This window comes from Arachis duranensis, chromosome 3 (assembly GCF_000817695.3).
Source record: "Arachis duranensis cultivar V14167 chromosome 3, aradu.V14167.gnm2.J7QH, whole genome shotgun sequence".
Taxonomy (NCBI): Eukaryota; Viridiplantae; Streptophyta; class Magnoliopsida; order Fabales; family Fabaceae; genus Arachis; species Arachis duranensis.
In genome coordinates this window covers 44,093,300-44,099,948 of record NC_029774.3, presented here as the reverse complement: position 1 = coordinate 44,099,948, position 6,649 = coordinate 44,093,300, and the positions used below count along the sequence as shown (strand labels likewise).

At 34.8% G+C, this 6,649-nt stretch overlaps 1 non-coding gene across 1 annotated transcript; it reads right to left on the bottom strand.

Annotated features, from left to right (window-relative positions):
- Positions 1 to 6,292: 6,292 nt before the first annotated feature.
- On the bottom strand, positions 6,293 to 6,396 carry LOC127746134 (small nucleolar RNA R71). Its single transcript, XR_008007753.1, has one exon. It is a non-coding gene; the product is annotated as a small nucleolar RNA R71 (small nucleolar RNA).
- Between the last annotated feature and the right edge of the window lie 253 nt (positions 6,397 to 6,649).

Here is a 6,649-nt window from a genome sequence, read left to right as displayed (position 1 = left end):
AAAGTATGGACTATTATATATTGCTGGAAAGCCCTGGATGTCTACTTTCCAACGCCGTTGAGAGCGCGCCATTTGGACTCCTGTAGCTCCAGAAAATCCATTTCGAGTGCAGGGAGGTCAGGATCCAACAGCATCAGCAGTCCTTTTTCAGCCTAAGTCAGATTTTTGCTCAGCTCCCTCAATTTCAGCCAGAAAATACCTGAAATCACAGAAAAACACACAAACTCATAGTAAAGTCCAGAAATATGATTTTTGCCTAAAAACTAATATTATTTTACTAAAAACTAACTAAAACATGCTAAAATCTACATGAAATTACCCCCAAAAAGCGTATAAAATATCCGCTCATCACATGCAAATTCATATGAATAAGTAGGTGAAGAGTTGATAAAATCATTCAATTTAAGCACAATATTTATCATAAAATAGTGGTTTATCAACCTTCCCACACTTAAACAATAGCATGTCCTCATGCTAAATCCAAGAGAAAAGAGTAAAGGTATAAAGGTGGAATCATGTGCAATGCAATCTATTCTAAATGCAACTACCTAAATGAGTCATGTAATTCTAGTTATTATTCACCTATATATAAAGCATACATGTAGTTAAATTAATTTATATCTTCAAGGAATCATGTATGTACCATTAGTGCCAAATCATATTAAAGCATAATCACAATTGAGTTTAGTTAAGATAGTTCACAACTTGCAAGATAATTAATAGTTAAATATGGACACATGAGAATGAGCTATTGAACCCTCACTGGATTGCGTGTTTATTCTCTAGTCACTTAGTGTTTGGGGTTAATCACTCTCTTCTTTTCTAGTCATGCTTTCTAAACTTTGTTTTTCCTCTAATCAATCAACAATTATTGAATATAGACATACAAAAATCATAAGGTCTTTTCTAGGTTGTAATGGGGCTGAGGTAAGGGTAAGGATGTATATATAAGGCTAAGTGAGCTAACAAAGTGAATCATTGACTAGTCTAAGATCTCACCTAACATATACATATGTAATTTCATAATTCTTCACCTAGCTACCCAAACCTTTCCACTTTTGTGTTACATGCTCATGCATTTTATTTTTGACTTTTGTCCTATGTGCATTGATTATTTTGTAATCGCATTCGGGGTAATTTTTGTATCCCCTTATTTAAACACTAAAAGGTATTATTATTATTTTTTTTTCAATGCACATGGTAATTTAATTATTTTGATTTCACATGAGCATGCTTCCCAAATTTTCAAGTAACAATTTAATTCCCTACTTTTTCCTATCATCCCATGTTCCCATGAAATTTCCCACACTTAAATTATACACAATACCTATCTTAAGCTAACCAAGGATTCAACTTGGGACTTTTTTATTTTGTTTTTCTGCTTAAGGGTAGTAATGTGGTTATAAAATGAAGGGGGATTAAAAAGCTCAAGGGAGCTAACAAGGATGGCCTAATAGGTAGGTTTATTTGGGATAAGTGGGCACAAATACAAATAATGGCCTCAATCATCTCTTGGTATGTATCTATATTCTATAATTGGACATATAGATTAAAACAAAATAAAGATTGCAAGCATAAAAAAGAAGTGCAAGACACACAGGAATGAAATTTATGGTTTGATGTAACCATACAATTAAGCTCAAGACTCACGGGGTGTGTGTTCTTTAAGCTCATAAATCACATATCAGTTATGTATGTCATGCAAGTAGAAGTTTAAGAGTTTTCATTCAACTCAATGTAAATTTTTAAGGTGCCCCTTAAAATCTTAGTGTTCCTCCTTGATGAAATGTTGTTAACTAACTAACATGTAATGCTATATATACAAGGTGTGTGGATTGTTTTAATGTACTACGGTTCCTAGCTTACTCTTTTTATTTTTCAATTAAACCAAACTATCATATGCTAAAAAGGGTAAACTATACTAATTAATCCACTTAATATATAACTAGTAAACTAAGATGCAAATTAAGCTAAAATATCCAAGATATATACAGCATACAACAAAAGCAAAAGAGAGAAAAATGTGCAAATAAAATACAGAAAATGAACAAAATAAGATAAGAGTCTGTAGTGTTTCACCAAAAGATATGCCAGAGATGGCAACCTCCCCACACTTAAATAATAGCATCGTCCTTGATGCTCACTCAAACTGGGTGCAAAGAAGTGTCATCTCCAGAAGGGTGGGCTGCCGGTGTCTCGGTAGTGGTCTGAAGATCTGCAGTCTTTGTGAGTGTAGGCGGAGCGGTCTACTAAAGCAGAGGCTCTGTCTGTAGAGGAATGTTCGGATCAGCGGCCTGTAGCTAATGGTGCTCCTCATGATGTGAGGCAGTGTGCTCAGGACCTCCCTGCTTAGCCTGGGTAGGTGCCTCCTCCTCATGATCGCTTACCTTCTCCTCAGATGTGTCGGATGGCGTGTCGGGCTCGGAGGGGATGTCACCACCGGATCGGATCATCAGCTTGAGGTGCTCATAGCGTCGCTTGTGGCGATGCTCAGACCTCTCATAATGTCGCCTATTGCGACGTTCAGACCTCTCAAAGTGCTGCTGGTGACGGTGCTCTGATGAGCGGATAATTTATATACTTTTTGGCATTGTTTTTAGGTAGTTTTTAGTAGGATCTAGCTACTTTTAAGGATGTTTTTATTAGTTTTATGCAAAATTCACATTTCTGGACTTTACTATTAGTTTGTGTGTTTTTCTATAATTTCAGGTATTTTTTGGCTGAAATTGAGGGACCTGAGCAAAAATCTGATAGGAGGCTGACAAAGGACTGCTGATGTTGTTGGATTCTGACCTCCCTGCACTCGAAATAGATTTTCTAGAGCTAAAGAACTTTAAATGGCACGCTCTCAACTGCGTTAGAAAGTAGACATCCAGGTCTTTCCAGAAATATATAATAGTCCATACTTTATTCGAGTTTAGATGACGCAAACTGGCGTTCAACGCCAGTTCCATGCTACATTCTGGAGTAAAACGCCAGAAACACGTCACAAACCAGAGTTAAATGCCAAAAAGACGTTACAACTTGGCATTTAACCCCAAGAGAAGCCTCAACACGTGTAAAGCTCAAGCTCAGGCCAAACACACACCAAAGTGGGCCCCGAAAGTGGATTTCTACACTAAGACTTATTTCTGTAAACCCTAGTAACTAGTCTAGTATAAATAGGACATTTTACTATTGTATTAGACATCTTTGGTCTCAGTTTTAATCTATTGTTCATCTTTGGAGACTATTGATCACGTTTTGGGGGCTGGCCATTCGACCATGCCTGGACCTCTATCACTTATGTATTTTCAACGGTGGAGTTTCTATACACCATAGATTAAGGTGTGGAGCTCTGCTGTACCTCGAGAATTAATGCAATTACTATTGTTCTTCTATTCAAATCAAGCTTAGTCTTATTCCAAGATATTCGCTGCACTTCAACCTGATGGATGTGATGATCTGTGACACTCATTATCATCTGTCCTTATGAACGCATGCCTGACAACCACTCCCGTTCTACCTTAGATCAAGCGTGTATCTCTTGGATTCCTTAATCAGAGTATTTGTGGTATAAGCTAGAATTATTGGCGGCCATTCTTAAGAATCCGGAAAGTCTAAACCTTGTTTGTGGTATTCTGAGTATGATTCAGGGATTGAATGACTGTGACGAGCTTCAAACTCGTGATTGTTGGGCGTAGTGACAGATGCAAAAGAATCAATGGATTCTATTCCGACATGATTGAGAACCGACAGATGATTAGCCGTGCTATGACAGAGCATTTAGACCATTTTCATTGAAAGGATGGGAAGTAGCCATTGACAACGGTGACGCCCTACATACAGCTTGCCATGGAAAGGAGTAAGAATGATTGGATGAAAATAGTAGGAAAGCAGAGATTCAGAAGGAACACAGCATCTCCATACACTTGTCTGAAATTCCCACCAATGAATTACATAAGTATCTCTATCTTTACTTTATGATTTATTTATCTTTATATTCAAAAACCATTATAACCATTTGAATCCGCTTGACTAAGATTTACAAGATGACCATAGCTTGCTTCAAACCAACAATCTCCGTGGGATTGACCCTTACTCACGTAAGGTATTACTTGGACGACCCAATGCACTTGCTGGTTAGTTGTGTGAAGTTGTGACAAAGTGTGATTCACGTTTGAGAGCTCCAAGTTTATTGGTGCCATTGTTGATGATCACAATTTCGTGCACCAAGTTTTTGGCATCGTTGCCGGTGATTGTTTGAGTTTAGACAACTGACGGTTCATCTTGTTGCTCAGATTAGGTAATTTTCTTTTCAAAAAGTTTTCAAAAATCTCAAAAATTTTTTTTCTTTGTTTTCGATTTTCCAAAAAAGTAATTTTCGAAAAAAATACAAAAAAATTAATAAAATCATAAAAACCAAAAATATTTATGTGTTTCTTGTTTGAGTCTTGAGTCAATTTTTAAGTTTGGTGACAATTGCATGTTTTAAAAACTTTTGCATTTTTCAAAAATTCATGCATGATGTTCTTCATGATCTTCAAGTTGTTCTTGATAAGTCTTCTTGTTTGATCTTCATATTTTCTTATTTTGTGTTTTTTGTTGTTTTTCATATGCATTTTTGCATTCATAGTGTCTAAGCATTAAAAATTTCTAAGTTTGGTGTCTTGCATGTTTTCTTTTCTTGAAAATTTTTCAAAAATAAGTTCTTGATGTTCATCATGATCTTCAATGTGTTCTTGGTGTTCATCTTAACATTCAAAGTGTTCTTGCATGCATCTTGTGTTTTGATTCATAATCTTCATGTTGTGAGTCATTTTTGTGTTTTTCTCTCTCTTTATTAAAAATTCAAAAATAAAAATATCTTTTCCTTATTTCTCTCATAAATTTCGAAATCTTTGGGTTGACTTAGTCAAAAATTTTTAAAATTAGTTGTTTCTTGTTAGTCAAGTTAATATTTCATTTTTAAAAATCCTATCTTTCCAAAATCTTTTTCAAAAATCAAATCTTTTTCATTTTTCTTATTATTTTTCAAAAATTTTCTCATTTGATTTTCAAAATCTTTTTCTTATCTTTATTTCAAAATTTCAAAAACTTTACTAACAATTAATGTGATTGACTAAAAAATTTGAAGTTTGTTACTTTCTTGTTAAGAAAAGTTCAATCTTTAAATTCTAGAATCATATCTTTTAGTTTCTTGTTAGTCAAGTAATCAAATTTTAAATTTAAAAATCAAATCTTTTCTAAAATATCTTTTTCAGTCCTATCTTTTCAAAATATTTTTTTAAATTATATCTTTTTCAAAATCAATTTCAAAATCTTTTCTAACTTCTTATCTTTTCAAAATTGATTTTCAAATCTTTTTCAACTAACTAATTGACTCTTTGTTTGTTTCTTATCTTTTTCAAAATCACCTAACTACTTTTGTCTCTCTAATTTTCGAAAATTACCTCCCTCTTTTTTCAAAATTCTTTTTAATTAACTAATTGTTTCAAATTTTAATTTTAATTTTATTTCTTCTCTTAATTTTCGAAAATCACTAATTATTTTTCAAAATAATTTTTGAAAACTCTTCCCTCTCATCTCTTTCTATTTATTTATTCATTTACTAACTATTCTCTTCATCTTAAAATTCGAACCCTCTCTTCTCTTTTGTGTTCGAATTTCTCTCTTCTTTATTCTTATTCTTCTTTTCTTCTACTCACATAAAGGAATCTCTACACTGTGACATAAAGGATTCCTCTTTCTTTTCTGTTTTCTTCTTTTTCATATGAGCAGGAGCACAGACAAGGCCATTCTTGTTGAAGCAGATCCTGAACCTGAAAGGACTCTGAAGAGGAAGCTAAGAGAAGCTAAAGCACAAAAATCCAGAGAAAACCTTACAGAGAATCTCGAAAAAGAAAGAGACATGGCCGAACCCAATAACAATGGTGGAGGTGCAAGGAGGATGCTTGGTGATTATACTACACCTACTTCCACTTTTTATGGAAGAAGCATCTCAATCTCTGCCATTGGAGCAAACAATTTTGAGCTAAAGCCTCAACTAGTTGCTCTAATGCAACAGAACTGCAAGTTCCATGGACTTCCATCAGAAGATCCCTATTAGTTTTTAACTGAGTTCTTGCAGATCTGTGATACCGTTAAGACTAATGGAGTAGATCCTGAAGTCTACAGGCTCATGCTTTTTTCTTTTGCTGTAAGAGATAGGGCTAGAACCTAGTTGGACTCACAACCTAAAGATAGCCTGAACTTTTAGGATAAACTGGTCACAGCCTTCTTGGTCAAGTTCTTTCCTCCTCAAAAGCTGAGCAAGCTTAGAGTGGATGTTCAGACCTTCAAGCAAAAAGATGGTGAATCCCTCAATGAAGCTTGGGAAAGATACAAGCAGTTGACCAAAAAGTGTCCTTCTGGCATGCTTTCAGAGTGGACCATTTTAGATATATTCTATGATGGTCTACCTGAGCTTTCTAAGATGTCACTGGACCATTCTATAGGTGGATCCATTCACCTAAAGAAAATGCCTGCAGAAGCTCAAGAACTTATTGACATGGTTGCAAATAACCAATTCATGTACACCTCTGAGAGGAATCTTGTGAGTAATGGGATGCCTCAGAGGAAGAGAGTTCTTGAAATTGATGCTCTGAATGCCATATTGGCTCAGAACAAA